This window comes from Amblyraja radiata, chromosome 28, assembly GCF_010909765.2.
Source record: "Amblyraja radiata isolate CabotCenter1 chromosome 28, sAmbRad1.1.pri, whole genome shotgun sequence".
Taxonomy (NCBI): domain Eukaryota; kingdom Metazoa; phylum Chordata; class Chondrichthyes; order Rajiformes; family Rajidae; genus Amblyraja; species Amblyraja radiata.
The window spans coordinates 5291693-5319684 of record NC_045983.1 but is presented as its reverse complement, the minus strand read 5'-3'; the positions used below and the strand labels follow the sequence as shown (position 1 = coordinate 5319684).

General features: G+C 43.9%; 1 protein-coding gene and 1 pseudogene across 3 annotated transcripts in view; both read left to right on the top strand.

Annotated features, from left to right (window-relative positions):
* Positions 1 to 27992, top strand: part of akap10 (A-kinase anchoring protein 10) — a 118151-nt gene that overhangs the window by 6177 nt on the left and 83982 nt on the right. The gene's annotated exons all lie outside the window — the stretch shown is intronic.
* On the top strand, positions 23370 to 23503 carry LOC116989216 (annotated as a pseudogene).

Below are 27992 nucleotides of genomic sequence, written 5' to 3'. Positions count from 1 at the left end.
TTTTGATTACCTCATGCATGTGCTGTTTGTTTTTGACTGAGGGCACAAAGCTCCCTTTTATGCAGTGGTACTTAATAGGAGCTAATTCGTGGAATCATAGTCATGCAGGAATGAATTAACCACCTAGAATGGACTTGAAAGAATGAAAACCTGCCTGATAAATCCTCTTGAGAAAACAAAATGTTAATGGACAACTGTTAACTTTTAGCGGTGGCACAGAACTTCAGCAGAGAGCTGACTCTTTACAGCGCCAGAGAGCCGGGTTTGATCCTGATTATGGTTGCTGTCTGTATAGAGTTTGTACGCTCTCCGGGTGCACCGGTTTCCTCCCACTGCCCAAAGACGTACAGTTTTGTAGGTTAATTGGCTTCGGTAAAGTTCGTAAATTGTCCCTATTGTGTAGTATAGAGCGAGTGCACAGGGATCATTGGTCGGTGCAGACTTGGTGGGTCTAAAGGACCTGTTTCCGCTCTGTATCTTTAAACTAAAATAAGATAAAATAGGACAGCATAGACTATAGTCTACCTAGATGTAAAAGTGATATGACTTAAAATTCTTACTCATCACAAGCAATATATTTGTGACACAAATAATTTAAAAACATTGTTTTTAGATTGGGTTATCCCTTTGCCCGTAAGGATTGATTTCGTGTGCTGTCCTGATAAGCCGTTGGTGAAGGACTTTTTAACTCTTATTGACTCTTTTAATTTTGTGCAGTGTGTGTCTGGTCCCACACACGAACATGGACATACATTGGACCTTGTTCTCTCTTATGGCTTGCCTGTTTTAAACTTGGAGGTCTGTGATAGTGTGTTTTCTGATCACATGCCTGTACTATTTGATGTTGGTTTTTCCAGTGCTGCAGTTAGACCTGTAGCGTCTGCTCGGCGCTGTCGGTCCTCTAACCCTTCTGCTGCTGGCCAATTCTCTGCTGCTTTCGATCAGCTCTGTGCCCCCTCTGCGTCCACTTCCCTTGGTATGGAGGAGATTAGTTCTTGGTTCCACTCCTCCTGCAGAACTATACTGGACTCTGTTGCTCCATTAAAAACTTTGCAGCCCCGAGCTAAACCCGAGCCCTGGTTCAGTGGCGCAACTCGTACAGCTCAACGGGAGTGTCGCAGAGCTGAACGAAAGTGGAAGAAGGACAGGCTGCAGGTTTCATCGCAAATTCTAAAGGACAGCTGGCGAAATTACCAAAATACTGTTAAAGAGGCCAAAAGATATTACCTGTCTAATATAATAGTGTCTAAGCGTCACGACCCACGTGTGTTATTCAAAACCATTGATTCTGTTTTAAATGCCCCACAGCCTGTCTGCCTGGAAGCATCGTCCGAATTGTGCAATGACTTCCTGCACTTCTTTATCAATAAGGTTGTTTCTATAAGGGCTCTCATCTCAGCTCCTGCCTCTGACCCCTCTGTTTCGGCCCCATGCCTGGTGGCATTCGATAAGTTTGTGCCTCTGACATTGTCGGGTCTAGAGGATGTGGTCAGCCATATTAAGCCGTCGGGTTCCCCTTGTGATGCTGTCCCTCCTCTTCTTTTTAAAGAGGTTTTCCCGAGTATAGGGCAGTCGGTTCTCGCCATCATAAACAGTAGCTTGTGTTCTGGGGTTGTCCCTGTAAATTTTAAACATGCAGTAGTGCAACCACTACTAAAGAAACCCGGCCTGGATCAAACTGTTCTGGCTAATTTTAGGCCGATCTCCAAGTTGTCATTTATCTCTAAAATCATGGAGAAAGTAGTTTATGCTCAGCTGAAACTCTTCCTGGATGAGCACAATATTCGGGAGGTTTTCCAGTCTGGATTCAAAGCTATGCATAGCACAGAGTCGGCTCTGCTAAGGGTTTTTAACGACATCCTCCTGGCAAACGACTCCGGTAATTATGTGGTTCTTGTCTTGCTGGACCTATCTGCCACCTTCGATACAGTGGACCATGGAATTTTAATTTCCCGATTACAGCGCCAAGTGGGCATTTGTGGCAGTGCCCTGGGATGGTTCAGGTCCTATCTGGCAGACAGAACCATGCGTGTAAGCCTTGCTGGCTTTGAATCCTCCTCCACTCCCTTGGCATATGGGGTTCCACAGGGCTCAATTTTAGGGCCACTGCTCTTCTCTCTATACCTACTTCCTCTGGGCTCAATTTTAAGAAGGCATGGCATCTCCTTTCACTTTTACGCAGATGATAGCCAATTATATATGCCACTCAGGAAAGAAGACGACTATTCTCTAAAATCACTTCTGTCTTGTCTTGAGGACATTAAGTCCTGGATGGCCTTAAACTTTCTGGGACTTAATGAAGAAAAGACAGAGGTGATTTTGTTTGGCCCCAATGGCTGCCGTGAACCTCCCTTTGTTGACTTGGGTCTACTGGCATTGTCCGTAAAGCCAACAGTTTTGAACCTGGGTTTTAGGATGGACGGTGATTTTAAACTAGATAAACAAATAGGCGCGGTAGTTAAGTCCAGCTTCTTTCACCTAAGGAAGCTGGCAAAGGTGAAGCCCATCCTCGAGCGGCAGCATTTTGAAACAGTAATCCATGCCTTTATTACATCTAGGCTGGATTACTGTAACGCACTCTACTCTGGAGTCGCACGAGCTTCATTGGCTCGTCTCCAGCTGGTTCAAAATGCTGCCGCTCGCCTTTTAACCGGAACTCGAAAGAGGGAGCACATTACGCCAATTTTGGCCTCCCTTCACTGGCTCCCAGTGCACTTTCGAGTTCATTTTAAAATTCTTTTATTTGTTTTCAAATCGTTGAATGGGCTCACCCTGCCTTACCTCTCTGAGCTGCTCCACCTATATGCTCCTGCCCGGTGCCTCAGGTCAGCTGATCAGCTGCTCCTTGAGGTACCAAGGTCTAAGCGGAAGCTCAGAGGGGATAGAGCCTTTTCTGTTGCTGCTCCGGCACTCGAACACCTTGCCGTTGCACATCAGACAGGCCCCCTCACTGTCCATCTTCAAATCCTCCCTAAAAACTCATTTTTATTCTCTGGCTTTCGACACTGGCTGAGACATTGCTCCTGTTCTTAGTGCTTTTAATGTCTTTTAATTTTTACTGTTTTTTAGTCCTTCGTTTTACGGTTTTTAATGGTTTGTAATAACTTTTTGTCCATGAGTTCTCATGTACAGCACTTTGTGGCAACTGCGGTTGTTTAAAGTGCTTTATAAATAAAGTTATTATTATTATTATTATTATTATTATTATATAGTCAATATGCAAACATAATCGCATAATCTAGCACTTTTCTGTAAAATAATGTGAAATATATTTTAATTTGTGAGGGAGGACAAGTGAACAGAAGGCGTCAACAGCCGTCGGTATTCATCAATGTGCTTACGATCTTTGTAAGATGAGACTCCACTTATTTTTAAGTTATTGCTGCTGACTTTGCTCTTAAGATGATTCTCTCTTCTCCAAAAGAAAGATTCCCATTTACCTAGCATATTGTGGTGAATAAAATACTTTGGAAGCATGGCCATAGTTGTATAGGAAGTGTAGCAGCTTATTTGCATTGCGCGAAGTCAACAACCACCTCAATCAAAGTATAGTGGCTCAGCAGTAGAGTTGCTGCGTCACAGCACCTGGAGACCCGGATTAGATCCTGCCTACTGTGCTGTCTATTCGGAGTTTGTATGTTCTCCCTGTGACTGCCTGGGTGTCCCCCGGATGCTCCAGTTTCCTCCCATATTCCAAAGACGTGCAGGTTTGTAGGTTATTTGACTTCTGTAAATTGTCCCTAGTATAAAAACGAGTGTATGGGTTGATCGCTGATCGGTGTGGACTCGGTGGGCCAAAGGCCCTGTTTCCATGCTGTATCTCTAAACTCTAATCCTATTTGCAGGGAAACATGCCCCGCCTCTAAGAACTCCAGTATCTCAATCTCTGTGAACATTATTTAGATGCAGTATATTTATTGAATTTCTGCATTGAAAAGCAACTTGGTGGCATCTAGAAGAATTTCTGATTGCTTTTGATCTTTCTGGTTACGTGTGGCTCAGTTGATTTATGTACCATACACCTATCTGAAAGTTATGGTTTGGGCTCCATTCTAGAGAATGGAATATATATCGTTTTATGCCATTGCTTTAATGGAAGTGGCAGTATCAAAAATCTTTGCAGGGGCAGTAAATATATTTTATGGGTTAAGTATCTCTTCAGCGTTCTACCCAATGTGTGGCCATTAAATAAAGAAGTTTGCATTGAGTTTTATATCCATGGAAGATCTTAGATAGTTCCTGGTTCCATGTCTAATATTTCTGGGAGCCTTCAATGGAAAACAATTATCTATATTCCAAGCTGGAAAGGGCGCAGAGAGGATTTATGAGGATGTTGCCAGGACTCCTGGGCCTAAGCTATAGGGAGAGGTTGAGCAGGCTCGGACTCCTTGGAGTGCAGGAGGATGAGGGATGATCTAATAGAGGTGTACAACATCATGAGAGGAATAGAATACAAGAGTCCCTTGTCCAGAGTTGGGGAATCAAGAGCTAGAGGACATTGGTTTAAGGTGAGGGGGGAAAGATTTAATAGGAATCTGTAGGGTAACTTTTTCACAGAGGATGGTGGGTGTATGGAACGAGCTGCCGTATGGAGGATGGTGGGTGTATGGAGGAGGTAGTTGAGGCAGGTAGTATCGCAATGTTTAAGAAACATTTGGACAGGTACATGGATAAGACAGGTTTGGAAGGATATGGGCTAAACGCATGTAGATGTGACATGTTGGTCGGTGTGGGCAAACTATGCTGGAGGGTCTGTTTCCACGCTATGACTATGACAATTACCTATGTTTACACAGTGCGTTTTAATGTAGTCAAACAAGTGGATGATCTGCTTCCCTACAGTATTATCATAAACATTCAGGAGGAGGGAGCACACTTGGTGTGTGTCATCATGTTTAGCAATGATGTAAAATCTAGCGAGATGTTACACGGTCAAATCCTACTGATAAAGTAATGATCCGACCTCCAGAATCTCAAGCAGAACAGGAGGAGAGAAACCAGTGAATAGAAGACTTTAAAGTACCAGATATTTGCAGGTACTATCATAACATGAGGGTATATTATAACGTTTAAGAGACATTTTGACTGGCACATGGATAGGATTGGTTTAGAGGGATATGGGCCAACACAGGCAGGTTGGACTAGCGTAGACTTGTGTAGTTAGTTAGTGTGGGCAAGTTTGGCTGAAGGGCCCTTTTCCACACTGTATGGCTATATTATACGAAGCTCGGCTTAAAATGAGAATCGCAAATCGAAGTCAAAACTATCGCTACATATCAAGTAAATTGAATTTTATATATTTTTAAAATTTGAAATGTGATATGTAATTGGTACGATATATTAAAACAGGATTAAAGCAGAAGGATTAGCTTCTGTGCTATAGTGGTCATTTTAGTGTCCTTGACTTTCCTGTGCTGTTATGAAATCGATTCCCTACGATAGCACACAAATGCTCTGCATCTGAGCGGTGATGAAATGACGTAGAACTGCTCAAGGCAGATGCTTCATAAATATAGTCCAAGATGACCTTGTTGCGAAACTTGTCATTGTAAATTCTATGATGGGTAGATAATTCAAGCCGAAAATATGGAACATAATAGATAGAATTGTTCAATTTTAAACAATGAAGGGGATTGGCAGTATTAATTTGCATGAATTTGCTTAGATGGCTATAAACAACTAGGTCAGAAGATTGTAATCTGCAGTACTGATGTTATTACTGTGGTGGGGTAAAACACCTGACCTCGGTTCCCAAGTACCTGAACATGAATATACTTGAATGCTGACATATCTTATTAGCAAATGTTTTCTATGAGGTGTAAATGGCAAATAGTAACCTTGTCATTTGGGGGGAAATCTGTTTTGGGTGCTATTGAATGTGTTATAAACCTCTATTATTGAAGTGCTTTGCTTTTCATCCAGTGCAGATGTAAGAAAATTGCCATTAACTACATACGTTCCCTCTGCATTCATCCTCCCAAAGTGCAACACCTCACACTTGCTTGGATTAAACTCCCATCTGCCATTTCTCCGCCCGTTTCTGTTGCCGATCTATAATCCGGCTGTATACGTTGACAGCCTTCCTCACAGTCTGCAACTCCATCAATTTTGGTGCTGTTCTCAAACTTATTAACCAACCCATCTACATTTACGCCCAAGTCGTTTGTATATATCGCAAACAACAGAGGTCCCAGCACAGATGCCTGTGGAACTCCACTTGTCACAGTCCTCCAGCCAGAATAAAAGCCCTTCCACCTCAGCCCTCTATCTCTATGAGTATGCCAGTTCTGAATCCATTTTGGGGATTTCTCCCTGTCACATTTCTTCACTCGCGTGTCGGAAGAACTGCAGATGCTTGTTTACACCGAAGATAGACACAAAATGGTGCAGTAACTCAGAGTTAGGTCTCTCCTGACTCTCAATCTGAAGAAGGGTCTTGACACAAAACGTCACCTATTCCTTTTCTCCAGAGATGCTGCCTGATTTACTCCAGCAATTTGTGTCTTACTTCTAGACTATCAATCCTAGTACTGTTCCAGTAAAATAGAAACAGAAAATGCTGGATCCAGCATTTTGTGTCTATTTTTACCTTGCTCATCATTTTCAGTTGTCAGTCTCTCTCCAACATCCTACCTATAAACCTGTTTGAATGTATGATCACTGTTTATATAAAGAATTGTTTCCATGTGGGATCTTGCCTTTTACCAGTTTGTCCCATGCCTCTATATCTTGTGTCATTAATTATTATAGAAGTGCTTACAATGAGCCTTTTCTACTAAATGGCCTTTTGCTCACCTTGTGTTATTACTGAAGACCCCAGGGTCTAGAGTTGTTTTTATCCTGAAGTAATAAGTATGTATTTGCATGGCATGTCATGCATGTATTTCCATACAATTTGACGGCTGTGCAGTTATTACTGAGGTAGACTTCTGCCTTTGATTGAAATTCATCTAAGTATTGTGGAACTTCCAATACCACCTTCATGCTCATAGGTTTATAAGTTCTAGGGGCAGAATTAGTTCATTGTTTGTGCTGAACCTGATGCCAATGTCCTCAATCTGCGTGTGATCCATATCCCTTCATTCCATGCATATCTGTGTGCCTATCCAAAAGCCTCTAAAATGCCACTATTGCTTCTGCTCCATCAACACCCTGGCAGCGTGTTCCAGGCAACCAGCACAATCTGTACTTAAAAAATAAAACTTGTCCCACACATCTCCTTACAACTTTGCTCCTCTCACCTTAAACCGATGCCCAATCGTCTTTGACATTTCCAGCCCGGGAAGAATGTTTTGACTGTCTATCCTATCTTTACCTCTCGTAATTTAATATACTTCTGTCAGGTCTCCCCTCGACCTCTGTTCCAGATAAAACAATACAGGTTTCCCAACCTCTCCTTGTAGCTTCTTCTTCTTCTTCTTGCATATGGCATGCACAGCCTAAAGTTGTAGGACAACTTGTTCTATTTGATCTTATTTGATTGTGCACGCCAGGTTGATTGCATTCATCGAAACAGGGCGGACCACGTGAAGGTTGCAATCTTCCACCCCTCCTTGTAGCTAATACCCTCCAATCCAGGCAGCATTCTAGTAAAGTTTTTCTGCCCCCTCTAAAGATTGAGGGCCTGTGATCAGTGGAGTGCTGCAGGAGTCTGTGCTTGATCCACTTGATGAGGAGGAATTTCTTTAATCAGAGGGTGGTGAATCTGTGGAATTCATTGCCACAGAAGGCTGTGGAGGCCAAGTCAATGAATACTTTTAAGGCAGAGATAGACAGATTATTGATTAGTACGGGTGTCAGTGGTTATTGGGAGAAGGCAGGAGAATGGGGTTAGGAGGGAGAGATAGATCTGACATGATTGAATGGCGTAGACTTTATGGGCCGAATGGCCTAATTCTGCTCCTATCACTTATGAACGCTATTGGTTTCTACCTTTCTCTGTTATTTTCATATATAAAAAATAATAATTGTTCTATGCACAATTGTAGAAGTTACAGAGCCAATTTGTCATAATCTTACTTCTAAGTTTTTGTTTAATTGGGAAGAGATTTTTTTTTCAGTCTGTGCAGCTTCCATACAAACCAAATGATTTTCCTGAAATTTATTGATCGAGTTCTTCAGGGTAGTCTTCGAGGTGCAATGTTATTCAGCTTGTGTCTTGAATAACGTTTCCTTTAATTTGTGATCGAAAATATTAACCGATGATACCAAAGATCATCTGACCTCATGATTCTCAAAGGCCATGCAAGAGGTGGAACGGTGGCGCAGCGGTAGAGTTGCTGCCTTGCAGTGCCAGAGACCCAGGTTCGATCCTGACAATAGGTACTGTCTGTACGGAGATTGTATGTTCTCCCCGTGACTTGCGTGGGTTTTCTCCGTTAATTGCGTAGGTTAATTGGCTTGGTATAATTGTAAATTGTCCTTAGTGTGTGTAGGATAGTGTTAATGTGTGGGAATCGCTGGCTGGCGCAGACTCTTCTAAATTAAACTAAAGAATGCCTCAACTTTGCTCAGACATGGCCTGGAAAATAATATTTATGCCACACAAATGCCATACACTGACCACCTCATCTCCAACAAGAGAGAATCTGCCTGTATCAGTATCTTGGGCTACCATTAACCAAAAATGCAATTGAATTCTCCACAGGCATTCTGCAGTAAGTGATTTGTCTTCAGACTTCCCAAAATCTTTCCACAATTGGTACAGTGGTGCAGCTCGCAGAGCTGCTGCCTTACAGCGCCAGAGACACGCATTTGATCCTGACCTCTGGTGCTGCCTGTGTGGAGATCGCACGTTCTCTCTGCCACCGCGTGGGTTTCCTCCGGGTGCTCTGATTTCCTCCCACATGCGGGATTGAAGGTTAATTGGCCTCTGTAAAATTGTCCCGAATGTGCAGGGAATGGATGCAAAAGTGGTATAATATAGAACTAGTGTGAACGCCCGATCGATGGCCGGCATGGACCTGGTGGGCCGAAGGGCCTGTTTTCATGCTGTTTATTTTAATTTTAATTTACCAAGGGGCAGGGCAGAAGAAGATTAAATAATCTCCAATTGTCTCGATGGACATCAATAAGCATCAGCATCAATAAGCATAAGATGGTCGAATTTATCCAGAGCAAAGTGTAATACATATTTGACTCCTTAACTATCATCTTAAATATTCCCTCCATTCATCATTATGCCTGGATTGGAGTCTACCATTTTCATTGTAGCAACTTGATAAAGGTTTAGTTTAGAGATATAGCGTGGAAACATGCCCTTCAGCCCATCGAGTCCGAGCCAACAAACGATCACCCTAGACTAGTTCTATCCTACACACTAGGGACAATTTACAGAAGCCAATTGACCTACAAACAGGGATATCTTTGGGATGGAAACCGGAGCATCCGGAGGCAACCCACGTGGTGACAGGGAGAATGTACAAAATTCATACAGACAGCACCCGTAGTCAGGATCAAACCCAGGTCTCTGGCACTGTGAGGCAGCAACTCTACCGCTGCACCACTTTGCCGCCCTGTGTTATCGAGTCATACAGCGTGGAAACAGGCGCTTTGGTCCAACTTTCCAATGCCGACCAAACAAGCATCTAAACTTGTCCCACTTAACTACTAATGTACATGTTCTTGTATTGATCCCCTGATTTAGATTTCCCTGGACATAGATGGATATAGGCAGCTGATGCAGTGGAACGTCAATGTTTCACAACCCCTCAGTGTCAGGTAACAGCCTTATGTGGAAATATATTGCCAATTCTTAATCATTACTGAGCCTAAATACTAGCATTTCCTTTCAAAATAGTGCTGAGTATTGCTTTGTTACACCGGCTACAGTAATTTGAGACGGAGGCTCACATGATAATTGGGGATGTGCAATAATACTCCGCCATCTAGTGAAGCTTACATCCTCTGGACTGGCCAGAAATGAAAATCAGTTGAGTTTTAAAAGAGCAATATTCAGCAATTAACACAGTCTGTGTGTTGAATCTGGTAACCGTGTTTAGTTTAGAGATACAAAATGGATCCACTGAGTCCACATCGATCACCCGTTCACACTAGTTCTATTTTATCCCACTTTCTCATCCACTCCCCACTCCCGAGCACCCAGAGGAAACCTATGCGGTCACAGGGAGAACGTGCAAACACCACACAGACAGCGCCCAAAGTCAGGATCGAACCCCGGTCTCCGGCGCTGTGAGGCAGCAGCTTTATCAGTTGCGCCACTGTGCCACCCATCTGTGTTGAATCAACACAGTTTATGTTTTGGTGTTTAGAGGAAAATAAAGTCCTGCTCGTGAATGTCTTGATCTTATTTCTTCACAGGCAGTTGGGCAAGCACACACATTTACAGCAAAGAAAAGCAGAACAACAGTGTTAACATTTCAACCATTTACTTGCACTCAATTTTCAAATATTCTCTGACCACAGAGGTTGGCAGTAGATGAGAGGACAGTAAATTTAGTTTAATTTAATTCAGAGATATAGAGCGGAAGCAGGCCCTTCGGCCCACTGAGTCTGCACTGACCAGCGATTCCCGCATGCTAACATTATCCTACACACACTAGGGACAATTTACATTTACACCAAGCCATTTAACCTACAAACCTGTATGCCTTTGCAGTAGTGCCGTACTGTTCAATAGACAATAGGTGCAGGAGTAGGCCATTCGGCCCTTCGAGCCAGCACCGCTATTCAATGTGATCATGGCTGATCATCCCCAATCAGTTTCCCGTTCCTGCCTTCTCCCCATATCCCCTGACTCCGCTGTTTTTAAGAGCCCTATCTAGCTCTCTCTTGAAAGCATCCAGAGAACCCACCTCCACCGCCCTCTGAGGCAGAGAATTCCACAGACTCACCACTCTCTGTGAGAAAAAGTGTTTCCTCGTCTCCATTCTAAATGGCTTACTCCTTATTCTTAAACTGTGGCCCCTGGTTCTGGACTCTCCCAACATCGGGAACATGTTTCCTGCCTCTAGCGTGTCCAAGCCCTTAACAATCTTAACAATCAAGAAGGGCAGAATGCTCAAGCCAGGTAATTAAAGGCTGGTGAACCAAGCATCTTTGTTAGGATAATTATTGGGCATGAGAATGTTCATGTGGCTAGGCAAGAATTAAACCTGGAGTTACGATTCTGCAGCTGCCGCAATCTCTTGCTATAGAAACCTAACTGGTCAGGTGGCATCACTGGAGGGAATGGACAGACAATGTTTCGGGTTGGGACCCTTCTTCAGGCAGTGAAACTAGTCTGTGTGAACTTCGGCAACTCCTTTGTCAAACTGGTCCACAAGGGAAGAGCTCACGAGTTATCTTTTAATCTAGCAAAATGGATCCAAAATTGGCTTGGTGACAGGAAGCAAGGAGTGATGGTTGAAGGTTGTATTTATAGTAATGACAGGTGGTGCAGCCTTAATTTGGAAAAGGGTCAGAAGAGATTCACCTGGATGTTACCTAGGCTCCTGGAGTATAGGGAGAGGTTAGATAGACTGAGGTTAGATAGACTCCAGCCTGTACTCACTGGAGTTTAGAAGGAATTACATTGTGTAAGAAGAACCTGCAGGTGCTGGTTTACACCGAAGATAGACACAAAATGCTGGAGTAACTCGACTGGTCAGGCGGCATCTCTGGAGAAAAGGAATAGTTGACTTTTCGGGTCGAGACCCTTCATTATTGAGGTGTACAAGTTCTTGAGGGGTATGCATAAAGTAAACACTCACTGTCCTGTTCCTACAGTGGAGGATTCTATTCAATCTGATTCCTCTTGGCTCCAGTGACTCGGGTTCAATCTGTGTTATCTGTGTGGAGTTTTCATGTTCTCTCTGTAACTACTTTTGTTTTGACCTGACTGTTGTGGTTTCCTTCCACATCTCAAAGACGTGTGGCTGTGTGGATTATTTAGCCAGTATACATTGCACCTCATGTTTGGGACAAAAACCTATCATTGATTGATTTGCCTCTGTACTCCACAATTTGAGATTTGTAGTAGAAAAAATCACATGTGGTTAAAGTGCACATTGTCAGATTTTAATAAAGGCTATTTTAATACATTTTGGTTTCACCATGTAGAAATTACAGCTGTGTTTATACATAGTCCCCCCATTTCAGGGCACCATAATGTTTGGGACACAGCAATGTCATGTAAATGAAAGTAGTCATGTTTAGTATTTTGTTGCATATCCTCTGCATACAATGACTGCTTGAAGTCTGCGATTCATGGACATCACCAGTTGCTGGGTGTCTTCTCTGGTGATGCTCTGCCAGGCCTGTATTGCAGCCGTCTTTAGCTTATGCTTGTTTTGGGGGCTAGTCCCCTTCAGTTTTCTCTTCAGCATATAAAAGGCATACTCAATTGGGTTCAGATCGAATGATTGACTTGGCCACTCAAGAATTGACCATTTTTTTAGCTTTGAAAAACTCCTTTGTTGCTTTCGCAGTATGTTTGGGATCATTGTCTTGCTGTAGAATGAACCACCGGCCAATGAATTTTGAGGCATTTGTTTGAACTCCAGCAGATAGGATGTGTCTGTACACTTCAGAATTCATTATGCTACTACCAACAGCAATTGTATCATCAATGAAGACACAGTAGGTGATCGGAATGCAGAGATGATAGATAACAGAACATGGAGTGGGAGTGAGAATAGTATTGCTCTGTATTCCTTGCATAGATTTGGTGGATTAAAATGGCCTCCAATGTCGCATTGGGTTTGGTTTATTGTTGTTTGTTCTCTGCATCAATGATGTGAGTGTGGATGTAGGAGGTCCAATTAGTAAGTTTGCAGTTGACTTGAAGATTAATGGATTTGTTAATGGTGAGGATGGTTATCTTTGGCTGCAGAAACATACGGATGAGATGGTAAAACATGCACAGCAATGGCAGATGGAATTTAATACTGAAAAATAAAAATATTTGGTTTACTTTAGAGATACAGGTGCACAACCTTTTATCCGAAGATCCAAATAACGAAAACCTCCGAATAGCGGCCATTTTTTCGGTCCTTGAAGAAAGGTCCTTGAAAACGTTCACCGAGGGCGGCCCGCAGAGGTGACAGCGGAACCTCCGGTCGGTCCTCGAAGAAAGGGGAACTAAATCCCCATTCATAAAAGAGAAGGTGAGGGTATATTGCGCGGGAGGGTTAATAATTGACAATCTGCTGCTGCCTGCCCGCTGAGTTAAAAAGTTCCCACGGTAGACTCACGATACACAGTGTATCGTGAGTCTTGCGTGGGAACTTTTTAACTCAGCGGGGCAGGCAGCAGCAGATTGTCGCTCCCTTCAGTTTCACCCCACCTACACCCCTCTGCTTCCCGGCCATGTGTGTGACCCCTTCCCTCCCCTCTCCAGCTCCCCGCCCATTGCACCGGCGCGGGGGCTTTGCACTGTCACCGGAGACGTCAGGACCAACGGGACACCGACCCCCAGGCCCACCGCAAGCACAGAGATCCCAGAGACCCACAGCCAGCAGCAGCCCAGCCCCGTTCCAACTCCAGAGGAAAACTGCAAACTGGCCGGAGATGTCAGGACCACCAGAAGCCGTTCCCCGAGCTGCGCCCCCTCATCGGGACACCGACCCCCAGGCCCACTGCAAGCACGGAGATCCCAGAGACCCACAGCCAGCAGCAACTCCAGCCCAGCCCCGCTCCAACTCCAGAGGAACACGTAGGGGCAGAAGCTGATGGTGTGCAAGGTACGTCTTGTTCTTGGGGTGGCGGATGAGGGGGCGCAGCTCGGGCTGTGGGCATACTGCCACTTGTCGCCGTAGCGGCCCATTGGGGAGCGGATTCCTCTGTAGTTGGAGGGGGAGGGGGGTATTGTGCTGTTTGATCGCCCCCTGCTATCCCAGGGACAGGGAGACACAGCGGCTTTTTAGACTGGTGGGCAATCACTTCCAAAGTTCTGCCCACACAGTCAGTACACCTCTCCTACACTGCATTTCATACAAACATTTATTCTGCAAGAAAAGACGTTGAAGACTCAAACTCGCGACCGAGTTTACTGCCGGGATCAAGGCGCAAACTCGCGACCTTGCGGATATGAGCCGAGCACTCTACCACTGAGCCAGCCATTAAAATCTACGCTAAAAAAATTCCATTCCGAAGACCGACAAATTCTGAATTACGAAAAGTGTCTGGTCCCAAGGCTTTCGGATAAAAGGTTGTGCACCTGTACAGCTTGGACACAGGCACTTCGGCCCACTGAGTCTGCACCGACCAGCGATCCCCGCACATTAACACCACCCTACACACACTAGGGACAATTTTGCATTTACACCAAACCAATTAACCTACAAACCTGTCCGTCTTTGGAGTGTGGGAGTGTGATCAATGTGTTTTGGGAAGATTAAGAAGGTCAAGGTGTGTAGGGGTCTTAGTGCATGTGTCCAAAAATCCAAGTACATTAGGTCGGTGGTTGAGGTACAGAAGAAATGTCTTCATTAGTCAGACATGAAATATAATAGCAGAGATTATGGACAACATTAGTTAGGCCACAGCTGGAATACAGTGTGTTTTGGTGGTCAGTCAAGGATCAAAATATGGTTATACTGCAGTAGGTACAGAGGAGATGCATCAGAATGCCTCCTGTGATCGAGCATCTTAATAATATAGAGCAACTGGAATCCCAGGAATGATTGGGTTGACAAATGACGAGCGTTTGAAGGCATGGGCCTGTACTCGCTGGAGTTTAGTAGGATGAGAGGGAACCTCATTGAAACTTACTGGAAAGGGAAAGGCCTGGATAGAGTGAATGTGGAGATGATGTTTCTACTAGTGGGAGCGTCTTGGAGCAGAAGCCTTAGCCTCAGAATAAAAGGACATACCTTTAGAAAGGAAATGAGAAGGAACTTCATTAGTCAGAGGGTGATGAATCTGTAGAATTCATTGTCACAGATGGCTGTGGAGGCCAAGTCAATTGATATTTTAAAGCAGAGATTGACAGATTCTTGATTAGTAAGGGTATCGGGGGTTACGGGGAGAAGGCAGGAGAATGGAGTTGAGAGGGAACGATAGATCAGCCATGATTGAATGGCGGAGTAGACTTGATGGGCCGAATGGTCTAATTCTGATCTTAGAGTTTATGAGCTTATGACTAGAAAGACTGAATTTGTTTTCTTTGGAGCAGAGAAGGTTGAAGGGGGGGGGACCTGAATATGTTATCTGGATTATGAGTTAATAGTTAAGGTATATAATGAGACACTTTAGGAGAGATGTCCATTAACAGGCTTAATGCAATGTGGGAAATTTAGAGGGTACTTGACATTTTTTCTTCACTCGGAGGGTAGTTGAAATCTGTATTGCACTGCCTGATGTGGTTGTGGCACATACTCGCACAACTTTTTATCAAGTGTTTAGATGAGCACTGGATTGAAGGCTATGAACCTGAGTCCTGGAAACTGGGATATGTGGGTACTTAATGATCCGGATAGGCATAGTGGGGCCTGGATTGTTGTGTGAATCTTATCATTCCTTTTTGTGGCTTAATTCTCTGCCTCGTGAAGGCAACCAGCATAATCAAGAGAAAGTCTCACCCTCTTCTCACCTCTCATCTGGCAAGAGGTACAGAAGTGTGAAAATACACACCTCCAGATTCAGTTTCTTCCAGCTGTAACTCAGGCAACTGAACCACTTTATCAACAACTAGAGAGCAGTCCTGAACTACCATCTGCCTCATTGGAGGCCCTCAGACTATCTTTAATTAGACTTTACTGGACTTACCTTGCAATAAAACGTTATTCCCTTGATCATGTATCTGTACACTGGACGGCTCGATCGTAATCATGTATTGTCTTTCCGCTGACTGGTTAGCGTGCAACAAAAGCTGTTTATTGTACCTCTGTACACATGACAATAAATTAAACTAAACTAACTTAGTTAAAATAATTGCAGGCCATAAAAACTTTCTTGCAGTTTTTGGAACATTTTACTTGCTTCAGGAATCTGTCAACTAGAGCTTTGTTATATGATAATTTTTCTTTAAAAGCATGAATTAATTTGCTCATCATGCCAAGTGGATGTCCTTGCTGTAGAATGAACATTAATAGTTACAGGTTGAAAACCATTCTGATGTGAAGTAAAAAAATAATTGTTGCCAAAAAAAAAAAGAAACTTGAAATTGCACGACTGCTGCAGGTTTTAAAAAAAAGTTAGTACTGGATGTAACTTTGATCTGTAGCTGTCGTTCTAGAGTTGTTTGGCCTGGTTCAGTTTGTTGCATTTTCAATCTGCAGGATGGTCTACTTTGTGGCATTAAAGACTCGCTGCAGCTTGGTGCAGACAACACCAAGGCTCTGGATTTTTTAGTTTAGAGATACAGCGAGGAAACAGGCCCTTCGGCCCATTGGGACAATGCCGACCAATGATCGCCCATTCGCAGTAGCTCTTCATCATCCCACTTGCGTATCCTACACACGAGAATTTTCGGAAGCCAATTAACCTACAAACCTGCATGTCTTTGGAATGTGGGAGGCAACCAGAGGAAGCCCATGCGGTCATGGGGAGAACGTACAAACTCCACACAGACAGCACCCAAGGTCAAAGGCTGCAACTCTGCCGCTGCGCCACCATGCCTGGAGGACCACAGTCTCGGGACCTTCCGCTGCTGAACATTGAGGGTCAGAATCCGATGGAGACACTCCTCAAACAAGGGAAGGGATATCACCCCAGGGGGACACAAGAGTGATAAGGGCGATTGGTTTACAGATGGTTGCTGACACTAATGAATGCAAAGACCCTGCGATTGTCTGGAGTTTTTACAGTGTTCTTGTTTAGTATATATTTTTTGTCCTGAATAAAGGTTATATTTGGAAATTAAAATAAAATCAGAGAGATGGGTATATCATGCTAGAGGTAAAATCTTAATGTAGAACATTGTCTGGGCCACTGAATTAATTATGATAGTGCAAGATATAAAAGTGTAAAAATGCAGCGGTAATTAATTTCCTTTCTGGATATATCATTTGTTAGGCACGTGCATATCGCCTTCCAAGAATACCCTGGGTCTGCTGTGAATTTATACAATTGCTTTTCTTGCAGCTTGCACATTGCATTCACAGATAATACGTGGAGCAAAATCTAATTGCGTTGTTAATATTTTAATGGGGAATTTTGTGCAGCAAGTTTGAGGATGTGTTTAGTTTATTGTCGCGTGTACTGAGGTACAGTGAAAAGCTTTTGTTGCATGCTAACCAGTCAGCGGAATAACAATGTATAAGAAGGAACTGCAGATGCTGGAAAATCGAAGGTAGGCAAAATTGCTGGAGAAACTCAGCGGGTGCGGCAGCATCTATGGAGCGAAGGAAATAGGCAACGTTTCGGCCCGAAACGTTGCCTATTTCCTTCGCTCCATAGATGCTGCCGCACCCGCTGAGTTTCTCCAGCAATTTTGTCTACCCAGCGGAATAACAATACATGATTACAATCGAGCCATCCACAGTGTGCAGATACATGATAAAGGGAATAACGTGAATAACGTTTGGTGCGAGATAAAGCCAGTAAAGTCCAATCAAAAATAGTCTGAAGTTCTCTAGTGAGGTAGGTAGTAGTTCTGGACTGCTTTCGAGTTGTGGTAGGATGGTTCAGTTGCCTGATAACAGCTGGGAAGAAACTGTCCCTGAATCTGGAGGTGTGCGTTTTCACACTTCTATACCTCTAGCCTGACGGAAGATGGGAGAGGAGGGAGTGGCCTTGATTATGCCGGTGGCCATGCCGAGGCAGCATGAGGTATAAATAGTCAATGGGAGGGATGTTGGTTTGTGTGTGTCCACAATTCTCTGCATTTTCTATCGGATGGAGCTGTTCCCAAACCATGCTGTGATGCATCCCGATAAAATGCTTTCTACAGTGCAACAGATATAAGAGGCGGTAGGCCACTGACAGTTGCTTGAATGATTATTATGCCTTGGACTGCAAATTAATTAGCGAACAGAAGAAAAGTAATTAGCACTTTTCTACCTTTCTCAAATTAAATGTAATGTTATCGACCGATGGTTGAAGGATTTTGGTTTGGGTTGATGAGTTTTGGGATTTGATACTAATTTATTGTCAGTTCTGATACTTTGTCAAATAAGAAAAATAAAAGAAAGATACCAATAAATTCATGCTACGACATTTATTCAAATCTGCTGTGAAAAACTTCTTGCAGTTTTTGGAACACATTTTCCTTGCTCCAGGAGTACTGTCAACTACAATTGAACTCTGTGGTAATTTTTCTTCAGGGGAATGAATTTATTTGCTTATTGTGACAAGTTGATGTTCTTGCTGTAGAATGAGCATGCTTTTTTCATAGGTTATAGGAGCAGAATTAGGCCATTCGGCACGTCGTCTCTTCTGCCATTCAACCATGGCTGATCTAACTTTCTCCCTCAACCCCATTCTTCTGGCCTGCTCCCCATAACCCCGGATACCTTTACTAACCAAGATAGACACAAAATGCTGGAGTAACTCAGCGAGACCGGCAACATCTCTGGAGAGAAGGAATGGGTGATATTTCGGGTCGAGACCCTTCTTCAGATTCAGTGTCGGGAGGAGGGGGAGATACAGAGATAAGGAAGTGCAAGGTGTGAGAACGAGACATCAAAGGGGGTGGTGTACAATGAAAATGTGGAATGGATCATTGTTAGCTAGGAGAAGGTAACAACAAAGCAAACAGAGATAAAATGTAATCAGGGATAGTCAGACTGGTTGGAGAAGGGGGAGGGATGGAGAGAGAGGGAAAGCAAGGGCTACTTGAAGTTAGAGAATCAATATTCATACTGCTGGGGTGTAAGCTGTCCAAGTGAAATATGAGGTGCTGTTCCTCCAATTTGCGTTGGGCATCACTGACAATGGAGGAGGCCCAGGACAGAAAGGTTAGTGTGAGAATGGGAGGGGGTGTTATTGTTTAGCAACCTGGAGATCAGGTTGGTTTAGGCGCACTGAGCGGAGGTTTTCAGCAAAACAATCTTCGGTTTAATCTAGCATCTTTAGTTCCTTCCTACACATTAATAATTTGTCAAACTTTGCCTTCAAAATATCCATTGATTTGTGGCCTCTGTGACAATAAATTTCACAGATTCGCCACCCTCTGGCTAAACAAATTCCTCCTCATCCCCTTTCTAAAGGTACCATCTCGTTTATTCTGACGCTCTGGCCACAGGTCCTTGAATAAATTTGTTGGGGATTTCAGCCCAGCGAAGTCCTATTGATAACAAGTGCCGAATGTTTTCTGCCAATTGCAACCCCAGCTCATGGTCTGACCACCTTAGATTGTATAACAATCTCAATATATGTGTTTGATGATAGTCATACAGTGGGTAAACAGGCCCTTCGGCCTAATTTGGCCACACCGACCAACATATCCCATCGACACTATTCCTACTTGCCTGCGTTTGGCCCATATCCCTCTATACCTGTCCTATCCATGTACCTGTCAAATTGCTTCTTAAATTTTACAATAGTCCCTGCCTGAACGACCTTCTCCGGCAGCTCGTTCCATATGCCCACCACCCTTTGCATGAATGTTACCCCTCAGATTCCTATAAAATCTTTCCTCCATCACCTTAAACCTATGCTCTCTGGTTCTCGATTCCTCCGCTCTGGGCAATAAACTATGAGCGTTTACCCAATCTATTCCTCTCATTATTTTATACATCTCTATAAGATCATCTCTCATCTTCCTGTTCTCCAAGGAATAGTCCCAGCCCACTCAACCTCCCTATAGCTCACACCCTCGAGTCCTGGCAACATCTTCGTAAATCTTCTCTGCACCCTTTCCAGCTTGCCAACGTCTTTCCTATGACATGGTGCCCAGAACTGACACGATACTCTAAATGCGGCCTCGCCAACGTTTTGTATAACTGCAACATGACCTTTCAACGTTTTTATTAAATGATGAACTCGTTGGGTTGAATCCTTAAAGGATGCCTGAAATGGGTGGTACATGCATCTTCTTGATTTGTGGCGTTCACACCATGGACTGGGAAGATGTCATGCATTTGGGGAGGCCATGAAGCTAGCAACAGCGTGTCCAAGTTTACCTGTGGTACCACTATCCCAATCAGACCGGTCATTATCAAAGGACTATAAGTGTTAAGAAGACTCGTACTTTCCTTTGTTCAAACCCTTTGGCTCAGACGGCATTTCTTCTGTTACTCCCGTGTTTAGGGGATCAAAATAGATAAGCCACTCATTGGAAATATAACTGCGATTTGGACTGAATGACGAAAAGGATATAATTAACGGCGTAGCAATGTTTTGAACTTCACTGAAATCTCCTTAAATCGAATTACATAGATTTGGAGCACAGGAACAGTCCATTACCTCTCTTAATCTGTGCAGGGCTTAATGATCCAACCCATATTCTTCCCACTCCTTGTTTTACCCTTTTAGCCTTTCTTCGACATACTTGGCTAGTTTTCCTTCAAATCTTTTGTGCTAGTTACCTTAGCTGTTTCATTTTGTAATGTATCCGGTTCTAGCCAATCGCGATGTATTTCCTCTTGAATTTAAGGGTTCAATAATCCTTTATTTATCACACATGTAACTGCACAGTGAAATTCTTTTTGCATATGTCACACATGCTGGCGCCGCGATTTTTGGCGCCATTATGCAAAGTCCGGACGGCTCACTGGAGCAGTTCCCGCGAACCTTCGTCCCTCTCCTCGCCCGGCCATCTTTGTGTACCGGGGTCGCCTCCCGCAGCCGACCTTAAAGGCACTGGAGGCATTTCCCAGGTTCACCCTGCTCCCGGCCCACGCCCCACACGTCCGACGTCTCCATTATACCGACCGACAAGCCTTCGGGTGGGTTACAATTAGGTTTACCAGTGACTCATATTGGCAAATTACAGTATTATGAGAAGCAATTCAAAACATCATTATCTCGATCTCCCGATCAACTGCTTTCATAACCTGAAACACTATATTTTGAGTTGGTTAGAATACCTGTTGTTAGTGCACTGGAAGAATTGGATGAGAAAGCTTCCCTAATGCTTTTTGAATAATCTTCACTTATTTCCCTCCTATTCCTGAGGTACCAAAACATACTCTCTACCGATTATTGGGAATGAGTATGAGGAAAAATAATTGGCCTTGCAGTTTAAAACAATTAGGTCAGAAAGAAAATTTCTTGTGGTGCATAATGAATGTATAAATTAAAACTTGATGAATAGTGAAGGAGGAATTTCTTCAGTCAGATGGTGGTGAATCTGTGGAATTCATTGACACAGAGGGCTGTGGAAGCAAAGCCAATTGATATTTTTAAGGCAGAGACAGATAGATTATTGATTTGTATGTGTGCCAGGTTATGGGGCGAAGGCAGAAGAATGGGATTTAGCGAGAAGGATAGATCAGCCATGATTGAATGACGGAGTAGACGATGGGCCGAATGGCCTAAATCTGCTCCTATCACTTATGAACTGAAGAGAATGTCAGAAGACTTTTTGCACTGTTCATGTCTGTATATATTTTTTTAATCTGATTATAGTTTTTTTACAAAAAATTACTGGAAGCACCAGCATAATGTTAGCTTTTTTTTTATTGGAGTAGTCCTTGTATCACTGTAATAAGACAATGCACATTTTATATTTTTGTCTCTGGATTCGCATTATTTTTTTGTATTAAGTGGTAAGAATGGGTGCAAATTGCTTTGTTGACATTTGTGCTATCCATTAGGTGACTAAATCTGCCCTGTCAGTGAAACAGGTTTGACAGCTTATGATTCATTCTCTGCAGTATTACCAATCAGTTTGTATTTTTATAATTTTGACATTTAGCACAGGGTGTAATGTATTGTTATGGATATATGTTTGTGAAAATTGCAGAGGTAGAGGTGTATAATTACCTACAGTGCCAAACAGAATTATTCTGTGTGGAGATATCAATTTTAGCTTATTTTGTTTCGTTTAGAGATACAGCGCGGAGTCCGCGCTGACCAAAGATCCCAACACAATCCTACAGACACAGGGAGAATTTACACATAGCAAGCCAATTAACCTACAAATCTGTACGTCTTTGGTATGTTGGAGGTTACCGAAGATCTCGTGGAAGCTCTGTAAGGCAGCTATTCTACCGCTGCACCACGATGCTGCCCGAATTAAATATTTTTAAAACATTTTTTCTCCCATCCTCTCCGAGTTAAATTTGAAGTAGATGCCTGCGCTGAGCAGTACCTAAAGTGCCACAATAATGCCTTCCAAAATTAAAGAATTGCAAATGTTGGAAATCAGATGAAAAAACCCAGAAAATGCTGGAAACACAGTAGATCAGAGAGCATCTGCAAAAAGCGAGAGTATTAACAAGAGTATAGCCTCAACGATGCTTTACCTGTCACGTGCAATTGCAGAGTGAAATTCCTTTAGCATATATTCCACATGCAGGCGCAGCCATTATTCAAAGTCCAGTCGGCCCGCGCGTTCAATGTACTGGAGCCGTTCCCGCGAACCGACGTCCCTCTCCTGGGAGCATTACCCCGGTTCATCCTCCCACCAGCCCTCCCTTGGCGCCCATTGTCTCCAGCTCCCTCCTTCGGGCAGGTTCATGGCCCCACCAACCAACGAGTCTTTGGGCGGGCCCCGATGAGCCTTCGGGCAGATACCCGATCCCACTGAGCCTTCGGGCGGGCCCCGACGAGCCCTTGGGCGGGTTACTGGTCCTGCCGATCAACGAACCTTTGGCCGTGTCCCCAGTCCCACTAGCCGGCGAGCCTTGGGCGGGTCCCACAGACCGAAGAACATTCCGGGTGAACCTCGAGCCTTTGTCAGACCTGGGGAATGGAGAAAACAAATTTAGTTCCAAGTTGCACTGAGGTTGAGAGAAGGCTGATTAGGAAATATCTCTGAGATCTGATGTGCTTGGCACTTCCTACAGCTATGCATTTCATAGCTTTTACATTCCTTTGTTTGTAGTCCTCGTCTCTAAAAACGTTCATTAACCTATCCATCAGATGACTTCATCTGCAGCTACTCCTCATAAAAATCTCGGTCTCGTGTAAATTTCCTCGCCATCTTTCCCTCGCCCTCGCTGCCACTTAGAACTAAACTTGTTTTCTACATTTCCCAGTTTAAGTTTAACAAACTAAACTTGCTTTCTCCATTTCCCAGATTATGTATAGTAATCTCAACTAAACTTTTTTTTCCATTTGCCAGTTAACTTGTTTTCTCCACTCCCCAGTTTACATTTAGCAAACTAAACTAAACTTAAAATGAGAAATGGAAGAAACAAGTTTAGTTCTAAGTGCGAGAAGGATGACTAGAAAAATTCACAGAGACCAAGATTGTTATGAGGAGATACTGCAGAAGAAGTCATCTGGCGATTAGGCTAAGAAGAGTTTTTAGAGACGGGGACCACAAACAAAGGAATGGAAATGTTAAGAAATGCATCACTGGAGGAAATGCCAAGCACATACTTAACCTGGCAGGGTTCCCAGGATGAGGCTATCCCATTGCACTTAGGGCTGAAGCCTGCGATGTCCCCAAATGTGGGATACTCGACTGCAAAATTTGTGGTAGTGGGGGGACTGCATTTACACTTTTTTGGGCGGCATGGTGGCGCAGCGGTAGAGCTACTGCTTCACAGCGCCAGAGACCCGGGTTCGATCCTGATTACGGGCGCTGTCTGTACGGAGTTTGTACGTTCTCCCAGTGACCTGTGTAGGTTTTCTCTGAGATCTTCAGTTTCATGCATACTCCAAAGACGAACAGGATTGTAGGTTAATTGGCTTGGTATAAATGTAAAATTGCCCCAAGTGTGTGCAGGGTTGTGTTAATTTGCGGGGATTACTGGAGGGCACGGACTCGGTAGGCCGAAGGGCCTGTTTCCACGCTGTCTCTCTAAACTAAACTAAAATTAGGCTGTACTGGTGGAGTGAGAAAACCAAGTCAATATTATAGATTGAAGATCTATAGCGGAACTAGCCAGTTACCTGATGTTGCACAAATCAATCTTGAATCTAGAAGGCTGCAATGTGCCCAGAAGAGCAGATAAGGTGCTGCTCGTCAAGGCTTTGTGCAGTTTGTTTAGTTTATTGCCACATGAATGGAAATGTGTAACATCTAAATAAAAATACATTGGGGTATCTATGGGATTAGGTAGTTACTTGGGTAGTACTTAGTTAAACTACCTAGTTAGGTAGTTTATTGTCACGTGTACCGAGGTGCAGTGAGTAGCTTTTGATGTGTGCTCTCCAGTCAGTGATAAGACTATACTTGATTAGAACTTATCCAGCCACTGTGTACAGATACATGATAAATGGCAATAACGCAGTGCAAAATTAATTCCAGTAAAGTTCAATTAAATATAGTATGAGGGTCTACAATGAGGTAGATAGTAGTTCAGGACTGCTCTCTAGATGTTGGTAGGATGGTTCAGTTGCTTGATAACAGTTAAGGGCCTGTCCCACTTTCATGACCTAATTCACGACCTCTGCTGAGTTTGCCCTTGACTCATACTCGCAGCATGGTCGTCACGAGGTCGTAGGTAGGTCGTAGCAGGCCGTGATGCTAGTCGTAGGTACTCGTGGCATCATGTAGGTCGGGGCGTTTTTCTAGCCTGATGAAAAATGTCCACGAATAAAAAAGGTCGTGAATTAGGTTGTGAAAATGGGACAGGCCCTTTTGGCCTTATAACAATTGTGGAGACCACAGGCAGGTAGGAAAAATGAGAAACTGCAGGTGCTGGAAGCATGAGCAGAAAACAAAGTGTTGGAGGAACTCAGTGAGTGGCAGCGTCTGTGGAGGGAATGGACAGACGATGTTTCTGGTCAAGCCCTTTCTTCAGATTCTTGGGTCTAAAGAAGGGTCCCAATCGGAAAGGTCCAGACTCTCAGTCTGATGAAAAGTTCCCGACCCGAAACTTTGTCTGCCCATTCCCTCCTCAGATGCTGCCTGCCTTGCTGGGTTCCTCCAGTCACTGCGGGAGTGGAATGGAGAATCTATGGTCGGCTGCGGAATTGACTTCCGTAAAAATTGCACTTGTCCCTTGTGTGTCGGATAATGCAAGTACCAGTGGGGATCGCTGGTTGGCACGGATTTGATGGGACAAAGGGCTTTTCTGCACTGTATCTCTGAAGTCTAAAGGAACTGAGAGAATGGTCCTTACAGGAGATATTGTGGGAGGACATATAGTTGAAATAATTAAGGGACATGTGGCCTTGCAATGAATAATTCTGCTAACCCATCCCCTGAGAAGTGGAGGATTTTTTAGAGATACAGCGCGGAAATAGGCCCATCGGCCCACCGGGTCCACGCTGACCACCAATCGCCTCATACACTAACACGATCCTACACAATAGTGACAATTTACAATTTTACCAAAGCCAATTAACCTACAAACCTGCACACCTTTAAAGTGTGGGAGGAAACCAGAGCACCCGGAGAATACCCACGTGGTCACAGGGAGAACGTACAGACAGCACCCGTTGTCAGGATCTATACCGGGTCTCTGGCATTGTAAGGCAGCAACTCTACCGGTGCGCCACTGTGCCGCCCTGTAGGATATCCTGAAAGGAAAGGAAAGATTCAAGATGGATTTTGAAAATGAGAGCAGGGTGCAAGATAAAGCATCACATGTTTGAGCTGTGCATGAGTAAAAGAAGCAGCACTGATATAGCCATCAACGTGCTGGTAAAAGAGTTGGAGAAGGGACCTGAATAGGGATGATCAAAGACTGCTCCATGTTTCCTGTAAAAAAAATGGATTTAGCTTGGGATTGTGTATGTTCCTGTGCACGACCTTTGATCTGGAGTGAGTGAAGTTGTAGGAGAAATTGGATCCAGGGAACTGCAGATGCTGGTTTACAAAAAAAAAAGACACAAAGTGCTGAAGTAACTCAGCAAGTCAGGCAGCATCTCGGGAGAATGTGGATAGGAGACGTTTCGGGTTGGGACCTTCATTCTACTGTCTGAAGAGGGATCCCGACCTGCAACGTCACCTATCCATGTTCTCCAGAGTTGCTGCCTGACCCGATAAGTTCCTTCAGCACGTTGTGTCTTCTTTTGAAGAAGTTGTTTGGAGTGTGAACAAGCTCAGTCTGTTTGATGAGTCTGTTTGTGAAGGGGACTGTTGGGGCTCTGTTCAAGGAAGAGGCAGAGGGCACACCTTGTGTGGTAAGGAGGTGTTACCACATAAGGTGTTGTGCTGCAGCAAGCAAGAATTTTATTGTCCAATCTGGGACACATGACAATAAACTCTCTTGACTTGACTTGGGTACAAAATGTTTCACTCTGGTGTTGGATATGTCTACATTTCTCAAATGCGGCTTCCCCTCCACCTTAGTTGACAGAGAACCTGATGGTATTTCATCTATAATTCCCCCTTTGCCTCTTCTTGGAACATTGGTAAATTTAAGCCCATTGATACCAGGGATTTGGGGAACTATTCAGGTGGCAGAGGGTTGTCAAAGGGGCCAGATGGAAGAGAAAGCAAGATAAAGGAGTCAAACTAGGAAGCCATAGATTTGGTGGAAAGAAAGACACAAAGTGCTGGAGTAACTCAGCAGGTCAGGCAGCATCCCTGGAGAACATGGGTCCCTACCCAAAACGCCACCTCTCCATGTTCTCCTGTGATGCTGCCTGACCTGCTGAGTTACTCCAGCACTTTGTGCCTTTCTTTGTAAACCAGCATCTGCAGTCCCTTATTCCTACAGAGGTTTGGTGAACTGCCTGGAGATTCCTGCTTGTGGTTGGAGGTAGAAGCTAGTGGTGGAGAAGGTGGAGTGGGTGGAGGTGGGAGGAGTGGAGGGACAATGGGAATAATGGAAGGTGTGGAGGGAAGATCTCCTAAGGCCTGTCCCTCTCTGGGGAAACAATGGACTAATGTTCAGTGGTGGAGTTATGGTTCTAATGATAATATGAGGAGCTGTCTTGCATTTGGCAGTAGAAAAAAATATCTGATGTAGTGCAAAAAAAAAGTTCCACAATGGAGTGATGTGAGCAATTCTTTATAAAAAATAATATTGGGCTTTCAAAAGCTATTGGGGTAGCGTTGCTGCCTTAATGTGCCAGAGACTCGGGTTCGATCCTGACCTTGGGTGCTGTTTGTACCAAGGTTGCACATTCTCCCCGTGACCGTGTGGGTCTTCTCCATGTGCTATGGTTTCCTCCCACATTCAAAAGACATGCAGTTTGTAGGTTAATTGGCTTCTGTAAATTATCTCGAGGGTGTGGGATTGAACTGATATATAGGTGACCGCTGTTTGGTGTGGGCTGAGGGGCCTTTTTCCATGCTGTATCTCTAAGCCAAACTTAACTATCCATCAAATTATCCATAGTGATCTACAAGACTATGGTTCAGTTACAGGCATCCCCTTGATGCACTTGTGAATTTTGACAGTTGCCGTGGAAATGGATTAGACGGTCATTAAGCCAATTTATACATGCAGAGATTATCTGCAAAGTTCTTGGTTTTCTCAGCAGTTACAGTCTGTGCTGTCTGATTGACAGTTTAATAATGATGTGTGTCGACAGCCTCTAGCTGTTACTGTAAATCTGGACCGGTGAGGTTGGTATATGAGACATCTCCCCATGTGGGAGGCATTCTGCTTGATGAAGAACTTGCACCTAAACATCATCAATCTTGCTTGTCTGCCATTTTCTTATTTAGACTTTACTGTAAACTGTAGAGATACAGCGTGGAAACAAGCCCTTTGGCCCTCTGAGTCCGCGCCGACCGCCGATCACCCCATACACTAGCACTATCTTACACACGGGACAATTCACAATTTTACAGAAGCCAATTAACCTACAAACCTGCATGTCTTTGGAATTAAGTTTAGTTTAGAGATACAGCGTGGAAACAGGCACTTCGGCCAACCGAGTACGCGCCCACCAGTGATCCCTGCACACTAGAATTACCCTACACTCTAGGGACAATTTACAATTTTACAGAAGCCAATTAAAAAACCTGTATGAGGGAGGAAACCGAAGCACTCTGAGAAAAACCACGTGGTCACAGGGAGAATGTACAAAGTCTGTACTGACAGCACACATAGTCAGGATTGAACCCGGGTTTCTTTCGCTGTAAGGCAGCA